Source organism: Dromaius novaehollandiae, chromosome 13, assembly GCF_036370855.1.
Source record: "Dromaius novaehollandiae isolate bDroNov1 chromosome 13, bDroNov1.hap1, whole genome shotgun sequence".
In the NCBI taxonomy this organism is placed as follows: domain Eukaryota; kingdom Metazoa; phylum Chordata; class Aves; order Casuariiformes; family Dromaiidae; genus Dromaius; species Dromaius novaehollandiae.
The window spans coordinates 3,580,909-3,603,743 of record NC_088110.1 but is presented as its reverse complement, the minus strand read 5'-3'; the positions used below and the strand labels follow the sequence as shown (position 1 = coordinate 3,603,743).

Genomic DNA, 22,835 nt, shown 5'->3' with positions numbered 1-22,835 from the left:
AGTGCCGGTGCTCCTGTGCTGCAGGTCTCTCCCTGGAGCTGTTGCGGGGGGAGGCACTCGGACGCCCGGGACCCAGGTGAGGCTGCGCTGCCCCGGTGCTGGCTCCCGCCGGGGACCACGTGCCTGCCCGGCTGGGATCATGGCCCCGGCCCCGAGCGGCCCCACGGCAGTGGGGTTCACGCTGCCCGCATGGGGAGAGGTGCTGTCCCTGGGGGGCTGCTTGGGGACAAGCCGCGCTCCGGGCTGCTGGGCCATGGGGGTGCCCCATCCATCGCTGCCCTGCTCACTTGTGTGTCCCTGAGGGGGCTCCAATCCCTCCCCTGCCGCGGGCTGTCGGGGTCCCCAGGTCCCTGCTGTGTCCCTGCTCCTCTGCACGGGGCCTGCTGGGAGGCGGGTCCAGGAGGGGTTGTGGGTGGGGCTGGGCCGTTCCGCGCGTGGGGCTCTTCTCTGCGGTCCCCAGCTCTTGGCCCTGGGAAGGGGAGGGCTGCCCTGCTCCCCGCTCCCTGCTCCCTGCCCAGCACAGCTCTGCTCCGCGGCACCGAGCGCTCGGCCTCGCCCGGTGCTGGGCTGCTCCCGGAGATGGGATCCCTCCGGCCGACCGCATTCCCGGGGCCCAGGGGCTGCCCCGGGCTGGGGTGCGCCCGTGCTGGGCACAACAGGGCCCCGTGCCCAGCCGGGAGGCGGCCGCGGGGCTGCGTGTGGGGCAGGTGCCCTCGGCCCTGCTCAGGGTGCCCTGTCCCCACTCTGTGTTGCAGGCGATGAGCAGCGGGCGTCCGGCTGCAGGGCCCGGGGTGGGTTCCTGTGCTACGACCTCAGCTGCAGGCCCTGCGGCGAGGCCGCCCGGGAGAGGCAGCGGCAGCTGGAGGCAGAAGCTTGGCAAAGCCCCTGGGCCTCCAGCAGGCCACAGTCGCCCTCCTCGGAGGACTCCAGCCCCTGGAGGGCACACAGCGAGCGGAGGAGACTGCCTGCCCGGCATAGGGGGCTGCCCCAGAGGGGGCCGGGGGCCCCGGGGCCGCTGCCTCCAGCCACAGCCCCAACCGACCTCGAGCTTCGCAGCCAGGCCGACAAGCTTGCGGGGCTGACGCACGCCCTGCCAGAGAGAGCTGTCAGCCCCCAGGCCGGCTCACCCACCGCCCTGGGCTCGCGCCTGGCTGAGGGGGCTGGCAGCCTGCCCGGGGGCACCGATCCTCGCCCCGTGTCGAGGCTGAAGCTGGGACACAAGTTCAAGAAGATGCTGCGGATGCACTTGATAAAGAAGTGCACAGAGATCCGTCTGGCAGGCTTCCCCGCCATGGTGCAGGCATCCTGGGAGGTGTCCATCTGCAGCCTGGGGCACCCCGCAGCCCCCCCACTGCTGCGCTCCACTGTGGTCCCCAAGTACTTCCACACGGCAGAGGCCCTGTTCCTGCCGGAGGAGGCCCGGGAGACCCTGGAGCTCCACATCCGGGCAAAGAGGCTGCAGCACCAGCAGAGCGTATGCAAGGAGTCGCCTGCAGCTCACGTGCCCCAGGCACCGGTCTCAGCCCACCAAGAGCAGCGTCAAGAGACCCCCGTCCAGCTGCCCGCTCAGCATCCGCCCTGCCTTCCCCAGGCCACCGAGCACCGTGCAGAGCCACAGCCTGAGCCCTTCCCTCCGGAGAGGGACAACAACAGCGGGCAGGAAGAAAAGAAGCGGCAGGGATCGGACACCCAGGGCAGGATGTGGCGCCTGAGGAACACCAAGGGAGCGGTCACATACACGGCCCAGCGGCTCTCCCAGAGCCCCCGTGCCACGAGGTGGACCATCCTCAGGGTCCTGGTGTTACATCCTCCGAGCAAAGGCTCATTCAGTTAAACACATATCCCTGGCCGACATCAGGGGAGCAAGGTCAGGCAGAAGAAACCGCAGGACCGAAGCCAGGAGGAAGGAGCACGCTGAACCGGCTGCAACTCCAGCCATCGCGGGAGAGCCGTTCGGCTATTGTCCCCGGGTGAGACCCACCAACACAGGTCAAGGAAAGAAACTCCACTCACCTTAATCATTACAGAATTTACTGATAATCACCACCAAGATTAGACGTGTCAGTAGAAAAATAAATTTTACACCAGTTTCTATCATACCAAGATTTGTTTGTGACTGCTTGCAGGAGTCAGTGAAGTACAAAGTCGGGCTGACCTAAAGCACATCAGCACACACTGTGCCCACACCCAGAAAGCAGGACTGTGCATCTGGGCTCCAGCAGCGGCCCTTCTCCAGCGCAGGCGGCTTTTCTTTGGCTGACCCCCCTGGCTGGGCCCTGCGGACAGGGCTTCACAGCAGCGCCCGCTCCGGGACACGGAGCCATTTCCATTCTTGCAAGCTCTGCCCAGCTTTTGGCAAGGTGGCACCGCAGTGCCCCAAAACTACTCAGAACTGCTCTTCCTGTAATTTTGCCCTTTCGGTTTGGATCTGGTTTTCTTGGAGAGGGCATGTAGGAGAGCTGGGCCTGCACAGCTTCCTGCTGTGCTCTGGGATCCCCAGGGCCATGCAGAGACCTCACCCCCCTGGCTAAGACTTGTTAAGATAAGTGAGCATCTCACTGTTCACCTTTTACACGAGAATTCCCCAAAAATCTCACCGCACCTGGGCACCGACAGGCCCCATGAGGTACAGCCACCCAACACCCGAGCTGTAGCCAAGCTGCAAACTTTTCACGTGAAACACTCCCCTCAAAAGAGATGCTGGGAGATTACAACAGGCAGGAAACAGGCCATTTTCTGGCAGCCCACACTGGGTGGTTTTATCCACTGATTTTTTTTTCCCACTTGTTCTGAGCTCTTCACAGCAAGGATTTGTGTCCCGCAGGTCTCAACCCCATTGCTGCGGAGGAGTCCTCCACTGAGCGGCAAGGAAAAGGCCACTGCAGCCCCCAAGCCAAGACCCATTCCCACCCTGCCGTCTCTGTGACCCCCGAGGGACCCCCAGCAGCGAGGCCGCCATGCCCTTAACATTCTGGTTAAGCTGCTCCAGCATGGGAACCTGCCCAGGGACAAATCCTCTCCAGCTTCATCTCCCTCTGCTCTGTCCTCTCCCACACCTGCACGCTCCTCACACTGTAACACACAGCACAGTGGCAAAGTGCTTCCCCGGTGACAATCAGCTTAATCTTTGCTACCACGACACCCCACACACCGAGGTCATGAACAAAGGAAACAGAGAAGGTGCCCAAGACACTAGTTTCTTGCGTCGTCTAAAACCTAAGACCAAACCTGCCCAGTCTACGTCTCACAAAAGACTTCAATCCAGCCAGCAGAATACAGGGCCTGCACAGCTTCCTGCTGTGCTCTGGGATCACCACGGTGATACAGAGAGCTCATCCCCATGACGCTGATGGGAGGCACCCACGAGTGCTGAGGCAGCTGGCCACTGTCCTTGCTAGGCCACTCTGTCATCTTTGAAAGGTCATGGTGATCGGGAGAGGTGCCTGAGGACTGGAAGAAAGCAAATGTCACTCCAGTCTTCAAAAAGGGCGAGGAAGAGGACCTGGGGAACTACAGGCCAGTCAGCCTCCCCTGCATCCCTGGGAAGGTGATGGAGCAGCTCATCCTGGACACCATCTCCAAGCATATGAAGGCTAAGCTGGTGTTCAGGAGTAGAGAGCAGGGATTCCCCAAGGGGAAATGATGCTTGAGCACCCTGATAGCCTTCTATGGTGGAATGACTGGCTGGGTAGATGAGGGGAGAGCAGTGGATGCTGTCTAGCTCGGCTTCAGTCCGGCTTTTGACACCGTCTCCCACAACAGCCTCCTAGGCAAGCTCAGGAAGCGTGGGCTGGAGGAGTGGACAGTGAGGCGGCCCGAGAACTGGCTGAATGGCAGAGCTCAGAGGGTCGTGCTTAGTGGCACAAGGTCTGGCTGAAGCCTGTAGCTAGTGGTGTCCCCAGGGGTCAACACTGGGTCCAGTCTTGTGCGACTTCTTCCTCAGTGACCTGGATGAAGGGACGGAGTGCACCCTCAGCAAGTTTGCTGCTGAGTCGAACCTGGGAGGAGTGGCTGACGCCCCAGAGGGCTGTGCTGCCATTCAGAGGGGCCTCGAGGCTGGAGAGATGGGCAGAGATTGACCTCGTGAAGGTCAATAAAGGGAAGCGCGGAGTCCTGCACCTAGGGAGGAAAAACCCCACGCCCAGGACAGGCTGGGGGCTGCCCTGCTGGAAAGCAGCTCTGCAGAGAAGGACTTGGGGGTCCTGGTGGAGGACACGTTGCCCATGAGGCAGCAATGTGCCCTTGTGGCCCAGAAGGCCAATGGTGTCCTGGGCTGCATTAGGAAGAGCCTTGCCAGCAGGTGCAGGGAGGTGATCCTGCCCCTCTGCCCAGCCCTGGTGAGGCCACAGCTGGAGTACCGTGTCCAGTGCTGGGCTCCCCAACACACGAGAGACTGGGAGCTACTGGAGCGAGCGCAGCAAAAGGCTACTAAGAGGATGAAGGAGCTGGAGCATGTCTGCTGTGGGGAGAGGCTGCGAGAGCTGGGTCTGTTCGGCCTGGAGCAGAGAAGCCTGAGGGGGAGGGAATCTCATCAATGTGTTTAGGTATCCGAAGGGAGGGTGCAAAGAGGATGGGGCCAGGCTCTTTTTAGTGGTGCCCAGCAATAGCCCGAGAGGCACCAGGCACAGGCTAAAATGCAGGCAGTTTTGTCTGAAGGTAAGGAGAAACTTGTTTCCTGTGAGGGTCAGAGAGCAGTGGAGCAGGTTGCCCAGGGAGGTGGTGGAGTCTCCATCCTTGGAGATATTCCAAAGCCATCTGGGCACGGTCCTGGGCAATGTGACCCTGCTTGAGCAGGGGGTTGGACTAGCTGCTCTCCAGAGATCCCTTCCAACCTCAAGCATTCTGCGATTCTGGGCCCTTCCTTGCGGTTCCTGTGGCAGCCGGGTGCCCGGCACCCGTCTCCCCTCGCCCCCCACCCAGGCTGTGCCTGCTGCCAGGGGTTTCTGATGCGCTCGAAGACCTCACAGTGCTGCCGCAGCAGTGACCTCACCGTCCCAGCCCTGTCCCCGTCCCAGGGGACAGCAGTCACAAAGGGTTTGCGTGGGGAGGCGAGAGCAGCTCCAAAGGGCTGCGTCTGCTCCCGAGCCCTTGGTCCACGGCCCCGCCATGCTGGACACCGTGGGTCACGGCTGGGTCTCTCTTCTCTGGGGCAGTGGCTGCCTCCTGCACCTCTGCCCCAGCTTCCTGCTGCTGCTGGTGGCCTGGGCCACCGTGAGCATCTGGTGCAGCGTCTGCAAACGCCGCCAGGTAGGAGGGAGGCTCCGGGGCAGCCGTTCTCCCACCCTGCAGGAGGGCCCTGGCTGGCGGGGACCCACACGCGCGGTGGGTGGGGGTCGGGGTGCTGCGGGCTCAGCCGAGGCCGCGGTCACAGTGCCGGTGCTCCTGTGCTGCAGGTCTCTCCCTGGAGCTGTTGCGGGGGGAGGCACTCGGACGCCCGGGACCCAGGTGAGGCTGCGCTGCCCCGGTGCTGGCTCCCGCCGGGGACCACGTGCCTGCCCGGCTGGGATCATGGCCCCGGCCCCGAGCGGCCCCACGGCAGTGGGGTTCACGCTGCCCGCATGGGGAGAGGTGCCGTCCCTGGGGGGGCTGCTTGGGGACAAGCTGCGCTCCGGGCTGCTGGGCCATGGGGGTGCCCCATCCATCGCTGCCCTGCTCACTTGTGTGTCCCTGAGGGGGCTCCAATCCCTCCCCTGCCGCGGGCTGTCGGGGTCCCCAGGTCCCTGCTGTGTCCCTGCTCCTCTGCACGGGGCCTGCTGGGAGGCGGGTCCAGGAGGGGTTGTCGGTGGGGCTGGGCCGTTCCCCGCGTGGGGCTCTTCTCTGCGGTCCCCAGCTCTTGGCCCTGGGAAGGGGAGGGCTGCCCTGCTCCCCGCTCCCCGCTCCCTGCCCAGCACAGCTCTGCTCCGCGGCACCGAGCGCTCGGCCTCACCCGGTGCCGGGCTGCTCCCGGAGATGGGATCCCTCCGGCCGACCGCATTCCCGGGGCCCAGGGGCTGCCCCGGGCTGGGGTGCGCCCGCGCTGGGCACAACAGGGCCCCGTGCCCAGCCGGGAGGCGGCCGCGGGGCTGCGTGTGGGGCAGGTGCCCTCGGCCCTGCTCAGGGTGCCCTGTCCCCACTCTGTGCTGCAGGCGATGAGCAGCGGGCGTCCGGCTGCAGGGCCCGGGGTGGGTTCCTGTGCTACGACCTCAGCTGCAGGCCCTGCGGCGAGGCCGCCCGGGAGAGGCAGCGGCAGCTGGAGGCAGAAGCTTGGCAAAGCCCCTGGGCCTCCAGCAGGCCACAGTCGCCCTCCTCGGAGGACTCCAGCCCCTGGAGTGCACACAGCGAGCGGAGGAGACTGCCTGCCCGGCATAGGGGGCTGCCCCAGAGGGGGCCAGGGGCCCCGGGGCCGCTGCCTCCAGCCACAGCCCCAACCGACCTCGAGCTTCGCAGCCAGGCCGACAAGCTTGCGGGGCTGACGCACGCCCTGCCAGAGAGAGCTGTCAGCCCCCAGGCCGGCTCACCCACCGCCCTGGGCTCGCGCCTGGCTGAGGGGGCTGGCAGCCTGCCCGGGGGCACCGATCCTCGCCCCGTGTCGAGGCTGAAGCTGGGACACAAGTTCAAGAAGAGGCTGCGGATGCACTTGATAAAGAAGTGCACAGAGATCCGTCTAGGAAGCTTCCCCGCCGTGGTGCAGCGATCGTGGGAGGTGTCTGTCCGCAGCCCGGAGCGCCCTGCAGCCCCCCCACCGCTGCGCTCCACTGTGGTCCCCAAGTACTTCCACACGGCAGAGGCCCTGTTCCTGCCGGAGGAGGCCCGGGAGACCCTGGAGCTCCACATCCGGGCAAAGAAGCTACAGCACCAGCTGCAGCACCAGCAGAGCGTATGCAAGGAGTCGCCTGCAGCTCACGTGCCCCAGGCACCGGTCTCAGCCCCCCAACACCAGCGTGAAGAGACCCCCGTCCAGCTGCCCGCTCAGCATCCGCCCTGCCTTCCCCAGGCCACCAAGCACCGTGCAGAGCTGCAGCCTGAGCCCTTGCGTCCAGAGGGGGACGATGACAGCAAGCACAAAGAACAGCAGCGACACAGGTCGGACACCCAGGGCAGCATGTGGCTCCTGGGCGATGCCAGGGGACTGGTCATTTATATGGGCCTGCGGCTCTCCCCAACCCCCGGTGCCATAAAGCGGGCCATCCTCAGGGTCCTGGGGTTACATCATCTGCGCAAAGGCTTTTTCGATTAAACACAAAGCCCCGGCCAACATCAGGGGAGCAAGGTCAGGCGGAAGAAACCGCAGGACCGAAGCCAGGAGGAAGGAGCACGCTGAACCGGCTGCAACTCCAGCCATCGCGGGAGAGCCCTTCCGTTGTCGTCCCCAGGCAAGATCCTCCAAGATGGGTCAAGGAAAGAAACTCCGCTCACCATAATCATTATGGGATCTCCTGATAATCACCACCAAGATGGTGGTCAGTAGAAAAATAAATTTTACCCCGGTTTCTATCATACCAAGATTTGTTTGTGACTGCTTGCAGGAGTCAGTGAAGTACAAAGTCGGGCTGACCTAAAGCACTCAGCACAGGCTGTGTCCACATGCAGCTGGGGAGGTGGGAGCAGGGCTGGGAGCGCTGGCAGCGCTGGGGGACAAGCAAGGGAGCTCGACAGAGGAGGAAAGCGTGAAGGGGGCTGCTGACAGAGGCAGGTGGAAGCTGGCAGCATGCAGACGATGTGGGTCCGAGTGAGGTCCCAGCACCTAATGGTGGCCTGCTCGCCTGGCAGCAGGGCCAGAGGTGCTGCCAGAGAGGCGGCGGGCGAGGGGCAGCGCATGCCTCTCGCACTGGCCTTGCCCCCAAGAGCCGAGGCAGCAGCTTTGCCCTTGGCCGGAGCCCTGAAGGACGAAGGGAGCAGTGTGGCCCTCGGCCCAGCAGTGCCGGAAGGAGAAACTGCAGCGGCTTTGCCCTGGGCTGCGGGCCCTCCGGATGAGGTGAGCAAGGAGCGCGTGGTCGGCACTGGCCCTCCAAGGGAGGTGCACGTGGGAGCTGCGTGTGGCGTGTGCGGGCTGGGGAGATGCCTGGCGCTGGCCGGTGCAGCCCCCGTCTGCCACGGGCCCCCGGCTCCATTCGCCTCCAGTGCCCGGAGCATCGGAGCTGATGGCACACGGGGGATTTTTTTGCTCTCCCCGTGCAGGTTGCATGTGAGCACAACCACGATGCCCATTCAGCCTCCTCCTGCAGCGCCACGTCAGAGGCTGACCCAGGTACGTCCCCCAGTTCACAGCCGATGTGGGGATGACGGGCGCGGCCTGGCCCGGCTAGCAGCGCTGAGGCCGTCGGCACTCAGCGCCCGGGGGCTGGCTGTGGCGAGCGCCGACCCCTCGGGAAAGCCCTTGGTGGCGGGGGGCAGGCAGGTGCTTGCCCTGCGCCCGCAGCCCCTCGCCCACGGCTCTCGTCCCCCCACAGGCATCGCCGCCCACCTGCCCCCCCCCGGCTCCCCGCCGATGGCACTGGCTGCTCAGCACAGTGCTGCGGGCTCTGCGCAGAGCTTTCGCCTGCAGCTGCGTCCCGGGACCGCGCGAGGGACGGCACCAGGACGCAAGGGCCCCAGGATGACGCAGGTGCCTTTCGTAGTGGATGTGGGGGCTCTGCCCACGTTTTGGTGCCTGCCCGGGACCTTTGAGTGCCTTCCAAGGCAGCAGAGGGTGGTGTGTGCGTGCTGGTGCAGGCAAGAGGCCTCCACGGGCTTTATAGTCGGTGTAGCTTTTAGTGCGGGCCCAGGGCCTCGGCAAGCCTTTTGGGGCTGGTTGCGGGCCTGTGCCTGCCCTTTGGGGTGGGAAAGGATGGTTTGTTTGCCATTTGGGGCAGGCCAGGGGCCACCACGTGCCTTTCCGTGCTGCCCTGGCACCTCAATGCCTTTCTGTTCACCCTTGGGGTGTGCACGTGCCTTTCGCTGCGCCCCATTTGCATCTGCCTGCCTTTTCCAATGCCCCAGGGCCCGAGTGACCCCTCCGGCCCCCTCCGGCCCCCTCCGTGCTTCCCAGTTTTCCCCGTAAACCAGAAAGATAATGGGGGATGGTGGTTTAAGGGCCTTATTTTTGCAGGCAGGAGAAGTCGTCTCAGGCATGTGCCACGTGAGGCCTCTCCCCTCCCTTTCAGGCCAGCAGCCCTAGGAGCTCATGTCAGCGCCGTGATGCTGGGGGTGGCACGCAGCTCCAGGCAGCTCTCATGGCTCCAGCCCTCTCTGCCACGACACCCCAGAGCTCTCTGTCCTGCCCTGTCCTTCCCGGCTGGGCCCGGGCAGACGCTCAAGGCCAGCTGGAGCGGCTGGGAGGATCCTGCTTTGCCTGCGGCGCCAGCGCTGGGGGGGCAGCGAAACTGGTGAGCAGAGGCGCAGCCAGACTGCCCGGAGCTGCTGCCTCGTGCCGCTTCTTCTTCCCCGCCGAGACCAGCCCAGGCTGCTCTCCCTGGTTCCCAAGCAGACAGGCACTGAGCCGCGCTGTCTGGGCCCCCCCAACCCCCGCCACGGCCCCAGGAGCCATTTCCAGGCCACGGCATCTGCTCCTCGACGCCAAAGGGCTGCGGGGCCCTGCCAGGAGCAGCAAGCGCAAGCACCCAAGTGCTTTGTGTGGGGGCAGAAACCCTGGGGGGCTTTTTTGGCCCCCCACAATCACTTGGTGCAAGGAGCGCAAGGGTCAGGCCCCCTCCCTGGGCCGCTCTGGTTGGCCGGGGCTGCCCCCGCTGCCCACTCCTGCCTTAAAGGGAGGGTTCAGAGACTTTAAGAGACTTTAGGGGAGAGAAAAAGTCTCTTAAAGGCTCTAAGTGGCTCTAAGGAAAAAGCACACCAAAGCTCTTAAAAGAAGAAAAACAAAAAAGGTGTCTTAGAGCCTTGAAGAGCATTGTTGTGCTTTTTCCTTCCAGTCTCTTAGAGCCTTTAAGAGACTCTTTTCCCTTAAAGTCTCCAACCCCTCCCTTTAAGGCAGGCGGGGGCAGCCCCTGCAGGGTTTCTGCCCCCACCTGAAGCACTTTTAGGAGTAATTTGAAGTGCACAGCATCTGCCCATAAACTCAGCTCCACACGCCTTGGCACGTCTAAGAGCAGCAAGCGCAAGCGCCTGTGGCCATTTTTGGCAGGCCTGGGGTTGGCGCACACACGGCGGCTCCGTGGCTGCTCTGTTTGGGAGCCGGGGGACAGCCGCCAGGGCCGGGCTCGGCGGAGAAGGCCGGGTCCTTCTGCTCAGGATGCTGCTCCCAGCTGAGGCAGCTGAGGTCAAAGCCACATCTCTTCCTCCTGCCCTGGCCAGTGGTTCAGGCTGAAACGCCCCTTTGCCCAGCAGCATTGCACTCCCCAAAACCTAAATTCGCCCCTGCAAAAGAGGCTCTACCTGCTGCTTTACGCCCTGCGTGGGGACAGGCACCCAGTGCCAGCTGCGCCAGGAAAGCTCCTCGCCACGGCAGAGGCTCCGGAGGAGACGCTCCTCTGCCCTGGCCGCGACGAGCTCACGTTCCCAGGCTGAAAGTGGCGTCGGGTGCAGGGCTGGGCCGCCTCGCTCACTTGCTGCGGATGCTTCCACAGTGCAGGACGTGCTGCAAAGAAAATACAACACACAGCTGCATTTCCCCCGTCCTGCAGCCCTTCCTCGGGCGCACAGCCCTGCACCAGCCCTCGCGCCACCCTGCTCCCAGCACCAGCGCAAGGAGCCCGTCTCCTCTGCCCGCAGCCTGGCCCTGGGCCGCCGGCAGCGCTGCTGGGCCGAGCACACCAGCCTCTCTCTGCTGGGCAGCACGCGGGGCTCCGGGGGGGCACAGCAGAGAGGGCTGCAGCCAGGGCAGATGCCCCGACCCGTCCCACTGCTCCCAGGGGCTCCTGCCCAGCTCCCCTTCCCTCAGCACCAGCCACCGCCTCCCCGGACCAGGCGGGTGCCCGGCAAAGGCCTTGCGGGGCCCCTTGGCACCTCTCCCAGGGTCGCTAGATGCGCTCCTCCAGGGACCTCCCAGCGCACTGCTCCTGCACACTGAACACGTGCCGCAGAACACCCTGTGCCGGCCACAGCGGGGTCTGGCCAGCTCTAAAACGGGAGACAACACCCCATCAGGTGCCAAAACTTCAACTGCTCAGAGGAGCACGTGGCCCCCCTGCTCGGGCATGTTTAAAAAAAGGGCAGTAGCTGCTTGGGGCAGGAGACCCCAAAGGACACACGTGATATGGGAGGACACAGCAGGAGACCCGAATTGGAGAGGTGGGAGGGGACACGTGAGGAGGGGGGTGCAGAGGGGCGGTTTTGGAGAAAAGCAGCAGAAGCGGAGGTGACTCATGCAAGGGGATGTTGTTGGGGACACACCTGGAGGCACACTTCTGGAAGGAGGTGCTCCGTGCCAGAGAAGGTACGCCTCTGCGGGGACTGTGACCCGTGGGGGAGCCGCATAGGGGCAGGGACACCCCGAAGGGAGCGTGGCCTGTGCAGGACCCACCATGGGGTGGGCCGGGAGCTGGTGCGCAGCTGGAGCACAGGAGGTGCGAGGAGAGGCCAAGGGCGCTGGGGCTATTCAGCCAGGAGAAGAGAAGGTGCAGGGGCATCAGACCACTGCCTGCACCTGCCTAACGGGAGGGTGGTGAGAGGACGGAGCCCGGTACTTCCCAGAGGTGCCCGGGGACAGGGCGAGGGGCACAGCACCAGTTACAGCAGGGGGAAATTCCCACCAGAGACAGGAAAAAAATCTGTAGCCTAAGTGTGGTCCAGCGCTGGACCAGCAGCACATGGTCATGGAGGAATCCATGGAGCCAGTCGCACCTCGATGGCGCCCAGCCCTGAGAAACCTGCTCTGGTGGGCCCCACTTGCAGCAGGAGGTCGGAGCGGAGACCTGCCAAAGCCCCTTCCCAGCCCGCATGCTCTGTGGCTCTGTGAACGACTGACCGGGTTTCTCTGCAGCTCTCTCTGCCTTCCGGGGCTTGGCCTGCCCCAGGCTGTCTAGAGACCGACCTGACAGGAAGTAATGGCCCCAGAACGGCTGTAAACTGGGGGGAGCACCTAGGTCAGCCTCTAAAGCGGCACTGAAAGAGGAAGATGAATTTCTGTCATTGCTGTGCCCAGACGCAGCCTGCACGGAGAGAGCAAAAAAATCGCCCGTGCTCAGAAAGAATGTTTGAAGCAGGTAGATTTGGATAACTTCTATCTTAGATAGAATTTGCTTAGCATGAGTAGCCGCACACTTGCTTAGCATGAGTAGCTAAATTTGCTGAAGCCTTAGGCCACGCTCCTAGTTCAGTAAGAAAGGGCCCCAGAGCTGGTGCAGGCTGGAAAGATAAGGGAGTTACAAGCAGTCTGCAGTCCTGTGCCCCACTCTCCGAAAGGGAGGATGTCAAGGCTGTGAAATAAGGCCTGTTTGGGTGCCAGGACCTTGGGAAGCAAAGCCTCCTCTCACTGTTGAAACAGTGTTAATTAAGGGGTCTGGATTATGTCCTCTTCGTCAGGACCTTGGGAGATAACGTCTACTGACCTAGCTGGGGCAGTGTTAATTGATCAGGACCTTGAGAAGCAGGGGTGGGACCCAGGGAATGAAGAAATCACTAACCAATCAGTGTACAAGGGAAAGTCGCAAATCTGGCAATTTGTTTGTATAAATGCTACCTGAAAAGTTGGGGGGTGTGCTCGATTTGTGGGAAACCACCGAGCACCCAGGCTTGCGCAACTCTGAAATAAATAAGCAAATGTCTCTCCTGAGTGTGTAATTATTGGCTTATTGCACACCGGGCAACAAATCCGCTTTTCGGACAACAGTTTTCTGGCACCCCAGATGGGACCCTCGCTGTAAAGCCTTGCCCGGATCGTCTTGCCAGTTCCCGGCGGGGAGACGCTGCTCATCGGACTCCAGCGCGCACCGACCGTTTTGTTCGGGGACTCTGTGAGCACCCTCCCCGGTCGGAACAGGTAAGCGACTCAAAGGTGCAACGCAGTAATTATTAAGAGACATTGCATAGAGGGTATGATACAAGGGTAATTGGTTGTGGTAACCAAAGGAAAGCTTTGTACACGTTTGGACAGTGACGACTGGAGTGTACGAAAGCATAATTGGTAAGAACGTTCTTTTAAGGGTAATAATATGGGAACAGGACAATCTGTGGGGGTATCCTCCTGTCCTCCTTTAGGATGCATCCTGAAACATTGGAGTAAGTTTGGTGGGAATCCTTTAACAAGGAGAAAATTAAAGGAATACTGTACTCAGTGGTGGCCAATGTATAAACTGGAGGATGAGGAAAAATGGCCAGAAATGGGAACGCTAAACTATAATACAATCTTGCAACTTATGTTGTTTTGCAGAAGACAGAACAAATGGGATGAGGTCCCATATGTAGATTTGTTCTTCTCTCTGAGAAATGATCATGAAACTAGAAAAAAATGTAAGCTATTGATCTCTGACTCAAATGTGTTAATGATGATGGGAAACAAAGAGAAAATGCCTCGGTGTTGCTCTGCTTGTAGCATTGGGAAAAGATGTTTAAAAGTGGGTAATGAGGAAGAGGATGTACAATTATTGGTCTCTCCGGAAAGAGATCAAGATAGTGTCGATAGCAGAAATAAGGGAAGTGAGGCATGTAGCCCGATTGCAGGCAGAACTCGGGCTACTCGGGCTCAACAAAATCCCGTGATTCAGGCCCCGCTGCGTCAAGCAGTCGGACCAGACGGGATGCCTGTGTATGTGAAGGTCCCTTTTTCAACTACAGATTTAATGAATTGGAAGGAGTCTGCCGGGTCGTACCAAGAAAATCCAGAAAAGATGTATCAATCCTTTAAAATGATAATTGAGAATCATAATCCAGATTGGCAGGATTTACAGGTGCTTTTAAATACTTTGCTTGCACCTGAGCAGAAAAGATTGGTATTAGACAAAGCTCAAGAGGAGAATGAAAGACAAAATGCTAGAGACGGACCAGACCGTTTTATGCCGGTCCAGGAACCGGGTTGGGATCAAAACACAGGGGCAGGCAGGTTAATGACTAAACAGTACCAACAGTTAATATTATATGGGGTAAAGCATGGAGTACCTAGGCCCCAAAATATTGTGAAACTATATCAAGTCGCACAGGGTGAGAATGAGGATCCCTCTGCATTTTACGAGCGGTTATGTGAAACTGCCCGAAAATGGACAGACTTGGATCCCGAGGACGAAGCAAATAAAATGACTTTTACTACATTATTTGTAGGACAATCAGCACCAGATATAAGGAGAAAGCTTCAGAAAGTAGATGGTATGTCGGGGATGTCAATATCGCAATTAATAGAAATTGCATATAAGGTGTACAATAACAGGGAAGAAGTAGAGAGAAAGGAAAAACAAAAGGAGAAACTGAAAGATAAGAGGCAAAATGCTGCAATCTTGGCAGCTGCATTTGCCCGGGCACAAACTCCCTCTCAGGGAAGGGGTTTTCTGAAAGGACCAGGACGTGGAAGAGGGCATAGAGTAGGAGGGAATTTGGGAAATAGAATTCCACTGAGGAGAGATCAGTGTGCAATTTGCAGGGGGAAGGGGCACTGGAAAAATGAGTGCCCGAAGAGACAAACAGATCACTGGAAACCTCAGTCTGCATCTGTTCCAGAGGCAGATTTGCTCATGATTGGTACAGAGGATTCAGACTGACGGGGACCGGGGGTTGAGGAATTGGATTCCCCAGCCAAACCCCTGGTTTCAGTAAAGCTGGGGAACGAAACAGTTAAATTTTTAGTAGACACTGGAGCAACATATTCAGTACTAAATAGCTGTAAGGGACCAATGAGTAAATTCTCTATGCCAGTAATTGGGGCCACGGGAAAGCGAGAGGTCAAACCTTTCTTTCAACCAATTAAATGTGAAATAGGAAATGGGGTGTTAACACATGAATTCTTATATATGCCAGAATGCCCATTACCCCTAATGGGGAGGGATTTACTGAATAAACTGGGGGCACAGATAACCTTTGATCAAAACAAAGTTAAGGTGCACATTCCACAAAGTAACGCCTGGAAGGCACAAGCATATATGTTGCAGAAAGCACTGGATTCCGAACAGGTGGAGGATGGACCAAGCGAAATTCCCTCTGAAGTAATGGACGCAGTAATCCCTTTTGTGTGGGCAACGGAGAAACCTGGAAGAGCCAGATGTGCAGAACCGGTAAAGGTGGAATTAAAACAAGGAGCTAAACCGTACTGGACTTAAAAGATGCTTTCTTCTGTATTCCTTTGGAGGAACAAAGTCAACAATTATTCGCCTTTGAGTGGGAAAGTCCTACAACGAAATGCAAAATGCAGTTGTGCTGGACAGTACTCCCTCAAGGATTCAAGAACAGCCCTACAATTTTTGGTAATGTACTTGCAAAAGAATTAGAATTATGGCAAGGTAAGAAAGAGACCACTACCTTATTACAGTATGTGGACGATATCTTACTGGGGGCAGACACTATTGAAGAATGTAGAGAAACAACCATCAGTTTATTAAATTTTTTGGGAACAGCGGGATACAGGGTGTCTCGGAAAAAAGTACAGATCGTGAAGGAAAACGTAATCTATCTAGGATTTGAAATATCCCGGGGGAAAGAAAATTAGGAATCGAAAGGAAAGAAGCGATTTGTCAGATCACCCCCCCAAAATCAAAAAGAGAACTCAGGGGATTTTTAGGAATGGCTGGGTGGTGTCGCCTGTGGATACCTAATTTTGGATTAATGGCAAAGCCTTTATATGAAGCTGTTAAGGGGCCGGGAGACTTGCTGGAGTGGACTCCAGAATGCCGAAAAGGATTTGATGAAATCAAGATTGCTCTCATGAGTGCTCCTGCATTAGGACTTCCGAACCTAACAAAGCCATTTGAGCTTTATGTACATGAGAGAGGGCACCAGGCTTTGGGAGTGCTTGTACAGACTTTAGGAAATTGGAAAAGACCTGTGGCTTACTTTTCCAGACAGCTGGATAAAGTGAGTGCAGGGTGGCCAGGATGCCTCAGAGCAGTTGCAGCTGCTGTGCTGTTAATACAAGAGGCACGAAAATTGACGTTGGGACAAAAGGTGACTGTTTATGTGCCACATGCTGTTGCAGCAGTTTTAGAACAAAAAGGGCATCACTGGTTATCCCCGAGTAGGATGGTGCAGTACCAGGCAGTGATACTTGAGCAAGAAGATGTAACCATGAAGGTGTCTAATACCCTTAATCCGGCATCTTTATTACCACTTCATGAAGAGGGGAGGTTGGCTCATGACTGTCTGCAAACTATTGAGTGAGTATATTCCAGCCGTCCAGATTTGAGAGATATTCCGTTGCAGAATCCAGACTGGGAATTATTTACCGATGGGAGCAGTTTTCTAATAAAGGGAGAAAGGTGGGCTGGATACGCTGTTGTCACTTTGGAAGGAGAAATCGAAGCAAGATCGCTACCAGCAAATACATCCGCCCAGAAAGCAGAACTGATTGCTTTAACCCGGGCTCTGGAATTATCAGAGGGAAAACGGACTAATGTGTTTACAGATTCAAAATACGCCTTTGGGGTTATACATGCCCATGGCGCAATTTGGAAGGAAAGAGGATTGCTATCTTCTCAAGGGAATCCTATAAAATACAGTAAAGAGATTATGGGACTACTCAAAGCAGTTAATAAACCCAAAGAAATAGCAGTAATGCATTGCAAAGCGCACCAGTCCGGACAGACTGACATAGTTAAAGGGAACAAAAGGGCCAATGAGGCTGCAAAAAGGGCAGCATTATCCGTGTCGGTGGCAGCATTAGTTCCAGAGAGAATGTTAAAAATGGAAATTCCAGTAGCAGAAATACTGAAATGCATAAAAACTCCCGAAGGATGGTGGGTGACATCTACTGGACAATGTGTGGTAACTTTGCCGATAATGAAGAAGCTGATGAAGCAAATACATGATAGCACCCACATGGGAGCCGAGGCATTGGTTGAAACAGTTAAAAGATTTGCTGTGGGAGTTAGTATGCTAATAATTGCAAAGGGTATTACACAAAAATGTGAAATCTGTCTTAGAAATAATCCCAAGATTCAGAAGAAGCCCCCCCCAGGGGAAGTAAAAAGGGGCTTCATGCCTGGGGATTACTGGCAAATTGATTTTTCTGAATTACCAAAATGTAATGGATATAGATATTTGTTGGTAGTTGTTGACACCTTTTCAAGATGGCCTGAGGCTTTCCCGTGTTGTACCAATAAAGCCAGGGAAGTAGTAAAAATGTTATTAAAAGAAATCATACCAAGATTTGGGGTACCAGAAGGGTTTTCTTCAGATAGGGGACCTCATTTTATAGCAGAAATAGTACAGCAAATCTCAAAAATACTACAAATTAAATGGGACTTACATACCCCCTGGAGGCCACAATCCAGTGGAAAAGTGGAAAGAATGAATCAAACAATTAAGAGACAGGTAGGAAAATTGTGTCAGGAGACTCAGATGAAATGGACTGATGCTTTACCTCTGGCATTATTAAGAATCAGAATAACCCCAAGGGTTAGGGAGAAAGTTAGTCCATTTGAGATTCTGTATGGTAAACCTTACACTGTAAATTTAACTGGAAATGAAATTCAAATGCACGTTAAGGGTGATCAAATTTTAAGTGATTATCTCTTGTCTATGGCAAAGGTTCTTACTTCTCTCCGTAGGTACATCCAGTTAAGATCTCCCGTACTTTTAGATTCACCTGTACATTCATTCCAGCCGGGAGATCAAGTATATCTTCGGACCTGGAAGGATGAGCCGTTGGTAGAAAAGTGGAGAGGATCATATCTTGTACTGCTAACAACAAATACTGCTGTGAAACTGCAGGGAATTGATTCCTGGATCCACTACACCCGAGTGAAAGCAGTACCTCGAGAGATGTGGAAAGCTGAACAAGTTCAACCTTTAAAGTTAAAAATACATAAAGATATATGAGTTGTATTAGAAGTGAATCATTTTTAAATTTAGATTGTATTCAGGGAAAAATTGCTTTAATCTGTTTGTTAGGAATAGGGTTAATATTGTTGTTACGGTATCTGTGTAAAAATGATGTTCTCCTTAATAACCAGGGGAGAAATGTGGTGGTTAGCTTTTCTAGGTTACCTGAGCCAAACAATTAAAGGGAATCAGGAAGGATTTTGGAGTCACAATCTTCATTTGGAAGTAATTACGAAATCTATGAAGATAGTTAACCAGAGGGATTGCTGGGTGTGTACCCACTTCCCTGAACATTCCAACAAGGGCTTCCCCCTAATTGGAGTGCCTCTTAATTTTTCCTTTATGGAATTTGTGAAACAGATAAGAAATGATAGTGATCAAACAAAATATGATGAAACAACCGAACAGGAATGGGAAGTCCAGAGTGTGACAGGAGATTATTATCAATGTATCCGAAGATGTAATAATAGTAATAGATGGTGGGAGAAAACTGTACTTTATGGAAAGCAACCGATCAACTGTACTGGAGCCATTAAGGTAGGAGGTTATAAAGATTGCTCCCAGATACCTGAAATAGGTTATAAGTGGCCAAGTAAGGAACTAAATGGGTGGCGTGTTCCGAAAGGTAGTGGATGGTATTGGTTGTGTGGAAACAAGGCACGAAAAGTGCTACCTCCTAATTGGTCAGGGACATGTACTTTAGGGGCAATAATCCCTAATGTTACTATAAGAAAAGAATTGAGTAATAAATATCAAAAATCCTGGCTAAGAACATTCATGAGGAGACAAAAGAGGGTCAATAATCCTTTAATAGATCGACCTACTAGGTTTCAGTCATTCGTAAGGTGGCTGTTTCCACAATTTGAAAAAGCAATAGTAAATATTTCAGCAGTTATTGAAAAAATAGGGAATAAAACCTCTGATGCCACTGCAGCTTTACAAGAGGAGGTTTCAGAAATTGCTAAAATAACTACCCAAAACAGGATGGCTCTAGATATGTTATTGGCATCTCAAGGAGGAGTATGTACAGTAATAAATACTAGTTGCTGTGTATATGTGGATCAAAGCGGGAGAATTTCTACCGATCTAAATGAAATCTGGAAGCAGACTGAAATCTTACATGGGGTTCAGAAAGATGATACTTCTTTCGGATTTGAAGAAACATGGAAATGGTTGACTTCCTGGTTCCCTGACGTGAGCTCATGGGTTAAAAAATGTTTAACAATTTTGGGAATGGTGTTAGTAGTTTTTGTATGCGTTTATGTAGTGATTCAATGCATTTCTAAGTGTTATACAAAATTAATATGGGAAAGATTTTAAAAGAGTGAGACTAATATGAAAATGATCATATAAGTCTCAAAGGGGGGAATTGTTACAAGACAACCCTGAGAAGCTCAGAAAGAATGTTTGAAGCAGGTAGATTTGGATAACTTCTATCTTAGATAGAATTTGCTTAGCATGAGTAGCCGCACACTTGCTTAGCATGAGTAGCTAAATTTGCTGAAGCCTTAGGCCACACTCCTAGTTCAGTAAGAAAGGGCCCCAGAGCTGGTGCAGGCTGGAAAGATAAGGGAGTTACAAGCAGTCTGCATTCCTGTGCCCCACTCTCCGAAAGGGAGGATGTCAAGGCTGTGAAATAAGGCCTGTTTGGGTGCCAGGACCTTGGGAAGCAAAGCCTCCTCTCACTGTTGAAACAGTGTTAATTAAGGGGTCTGGATTATGTCCTCTTCGTCAGGACCCTGGGAGATAACGTCTACTGACCTAGCTGGGGCAGTGTTAATTGATCAGGACCTTGAGAAGCAGGGGTGGGACCCAGGGAATGAAGAAATCACTAACCAATCAGTGTACAAGGGAAAGTCGCAAATCTGGCAATTTGTTTGTATAAATGCTACCTGAAAAGTTGGGGGGGTGTGCTCGATTTGTGGGAAACCACCGAGCACCCAGGCTTGCGCAACTCTGAAATAAATAAGCAAATGTCTCTCCTGAGTGAGTAATTATTGGCTTATTGCACACCGGGCAACAAATCCGCTTTTCGGACAACACCACCAGCTCAGATGCTCCGGGCACTGGTGCCGTGGGATGAGTGGGGGAATGGTGCAGGGCCCAGGCAGCTTCCCAAGGGAAGGCCCCTGCGGCTGGCGCGCCAGCGGGACGACGCTTGTGGGGGGCTGCAGCAGCAGGGCTGGGCAGGGGGGCGAATGGAGCCGGGGGGCCCGTGCAGACAGGGGCTGCCTCGCAGGCTGGGGGAGGAGGCTGCTGCGGGGGCCGGACCCTTCCCTCCTCGCTCTGCACCCGTCCCCCCGGCTCGAAGGCAATGCAGGGCACAGAGGGGCCGTGAGCCCTGCTGCCTCCAGCGCCAGGCATCTCCCCAGCCCGCACACGCCACACGCAGCTCCCACGTGCACCTCCCTTGGAGGGACAGTGCCGACCACGCGCTCCTTGCTCACCTCATCCGGAGGGCCCGCAGCCCAGGGCAAAGCCGCTGCAGTTTCTCCTTCCGGCACTGCTGGGCCGAGGGCCACACTGCTCCCTTCGTCCTTCAGGGCTCCGGCCAAAGGCAAAGCTGCTGCCTCGGCTCTTGGGGGCAAGGCCAGTGCGAGAGGCATGCGCTGCCCCTCGCCCGCCGCCTCTCTGGCAGCACCTCTGGCCTGCTGCCAGGCGAGCAGGCCACCATTAGGTGCTGGGACCTCACTCGGACCCACATCGTCTGCATGCTGCCAGCTTCCACCTGCCTCTGTCAGCAGCCCCCTTCACGCTTTCCTCCTCTGTCGAGCTCCCTTGCTTGTCCCCCAGCGCTGCCAGCGCTCCCAGCCCTGCTCCCACCTCCCCAGCTGCATGTGGACACAGCCTGTGCTGAGTGCTTTAGGTCAGCCCGACTTTGTACTTCACTAACTCCTGCAAGCAGTCACAAACAAATCTTGGTATGATAGAAACCGGGGTAAAATTTATTTTTCTACTGACCACCATCTTGGTGGTGATTATCAGGAGATCCCGTAATGATTATGGTGAGCGGAGTTTCTTTCCTTGACCCATCTTGGAGGATCTTGCCTGGGGACGACAACGGAAGGGCTCTCCCGCGATGGCTGGAGTTGCAGCCGGTTCAGCGTGCTCCTTCCTCCTGGCTTCGGTCCTGCGGTTTCTTCCGCCTGACCTTGCTCCCCTGATGTTGGCCGGGGCTTTGTGTTTAATCGAAAAAGCCTTTGCGCAGATGATGTAACCCCAGGACCCTGAGGATGGCCCGCTTTATGGCACCGGGGGTTGGGGAGAGCCGCAGGCCCATATAAATGACCAGTCCCCTGGCATCGCCCAGGAGCCACATGCTGCCCTGGGTGTCCGACCTGTGTCGCTGCTGTTCTTTGTGCTTGCTGTCATCGTCCCCCTCTGGACGCAAGGGCTCAGGCTGCAGCTCTGCACGGTGCTTGGTGGCCTGGGGAAGGCAGGGCGGATGCTGAGCAGGCAGCTGGACGGGGGTCTCTTCACGCTGGTGTTGGGGGGCTGAGACCGGTGCCTGGGGCACGTGAGCTGCAGGCGACTCCTTGCATACGCTCTGCTGGTGCTGCAGCTGGTGCTGTAGCTTCTTTGCCCGGATGTGGAGCTCCAGGGTCTCCCGGGCCTCCTCCGGCAGGAACAGGGCCTCTGCCGTGTGGAAGTACTTGGGGACCACAGTGGAGCGCAGCGGTGGGGGGGCTGCAGGGCGCTCCGGGCTGCGGACAGACACCTCCCACGATCGCTGCACCACGGCGGGGAAGCTTCCTAGACGGATCTCTGTGCACTTCTTTATCAAGTGCATCCGCAGCCTCTTCTTGATCTTGTGTCCCAGCTCCAGCCTCGACACGGGGCGAGGATCGGTGCCCCCGGGCAGGCTGCCAGCCCCCTCAGCCGGGCGCGAGCCCAGGGCGGTGGGTGAGCTGGCCTGGGGGCTGACAGCTCTCTCTGGCAGGGCGTGCGTCAGCCCCGCAAGCTTGTCAGCCTGGCTGCGAAGCTCGAGGTCGGTTGGGGCTGTGGCTGGAGGCAGCGGCCCCGGGGCCCCCGGCCCCCTCTGGGGCAGCCCCCTATGCCGGGCAGGCAGTCTCCTCCGCTCGCTGTGTGCCCTCCAGGGGCTGGAGTCCTCCGAGGAGGGCGACTGTGGCCTGCTGGAGGCCCAGGGGCTTTGCCAAGCTTCTGCCTCCAGCTGCCGCTGCCTCTCCCGGGCGGCCTCGCCGCAGGGCCTGCAGCTGAGGTCGAAGCACAGGAACCCACCCTGTGCCCTGCAGCCGGACGCCCGCTGCTCATCGCCTGCAACACAGAGTGGGGACAGGGCACCCTGAGCAGGGCCGAGGGCACCTGCCCCACACGCAGCCCCGCGGCCGCCTCCCGGCTGGGCACGGGGCCCTGTTGTGCCCAGCGCGGGCGCACCCCAGCCCGGGGCAGCCCCTGGGCCCCGGGAATGCGGTCGGCCGGAGGGATCCCATCTCTGGGAGCAGCCCGGCACCAGGCGAGGCCGAGCGCTCGGTGCCGTGGAGCAGAGCTGTGCTGGGCAGGGAGCGGGGAGCGGGGAGCAGGGCAGCCCTCCCCTTCCCAGGGCCAAGAGCTGGGGACCGCAGAGAAGAGCCCCACGCGCGGAACGGCCCAGCCCCACCGACAACCCCTCCTGGACCCGCCTCCCAGCAGGCCCCGTGCAGAGGAGCAGGGACACAGCAGGGACCTGGGGACCCCGACAGCCCGCGGCAGGGGAGGGATTGGAGCCCCCTCAGGGACACACAAGTGAGCAGGGCAGCGATGGATGGGGCACCCCCATGGCCCAGCAGCCCGGAGCGCGGCTTGTCCCCAAGCAGCCCCCCCAGGGACGGCACCTCTCCCCATGCGGGCAGCGTGAACCCCACTGCCGTGGGGCCGCTCGGGGCCGGGGCCATGATCCCAGCCGGGCAGGCACGTGGTCCCCGGCGGGAGCCAGCACCGGGGCAGCGCAGCCTCACCTGGGTCCC

At 57.4% G+C, this 22,835-nt stretch overlaps 1 long non-coding RNA gene across 1 annotated transcript; it reads left to right on the top strand.

Annotated features, from left to right (window-relative positions):
• Positions 1 to 11,864: 11,864 nt before the first annotated feature.
• Positions 11,865 to 19,857, top strand: LOC135329750 (uncharacterized). Its single transcript, XR_010391357.1, has 2 exons — positions 11,865 to 12,892; positions 17,598 to 19,857. It is a non-coding gene; the product is annotated as an uncharacterized LOC135329750 (long non-coding RNA).
• Positions 19,858 to 22,835: the final 2,978 nt, after the last annotated feature.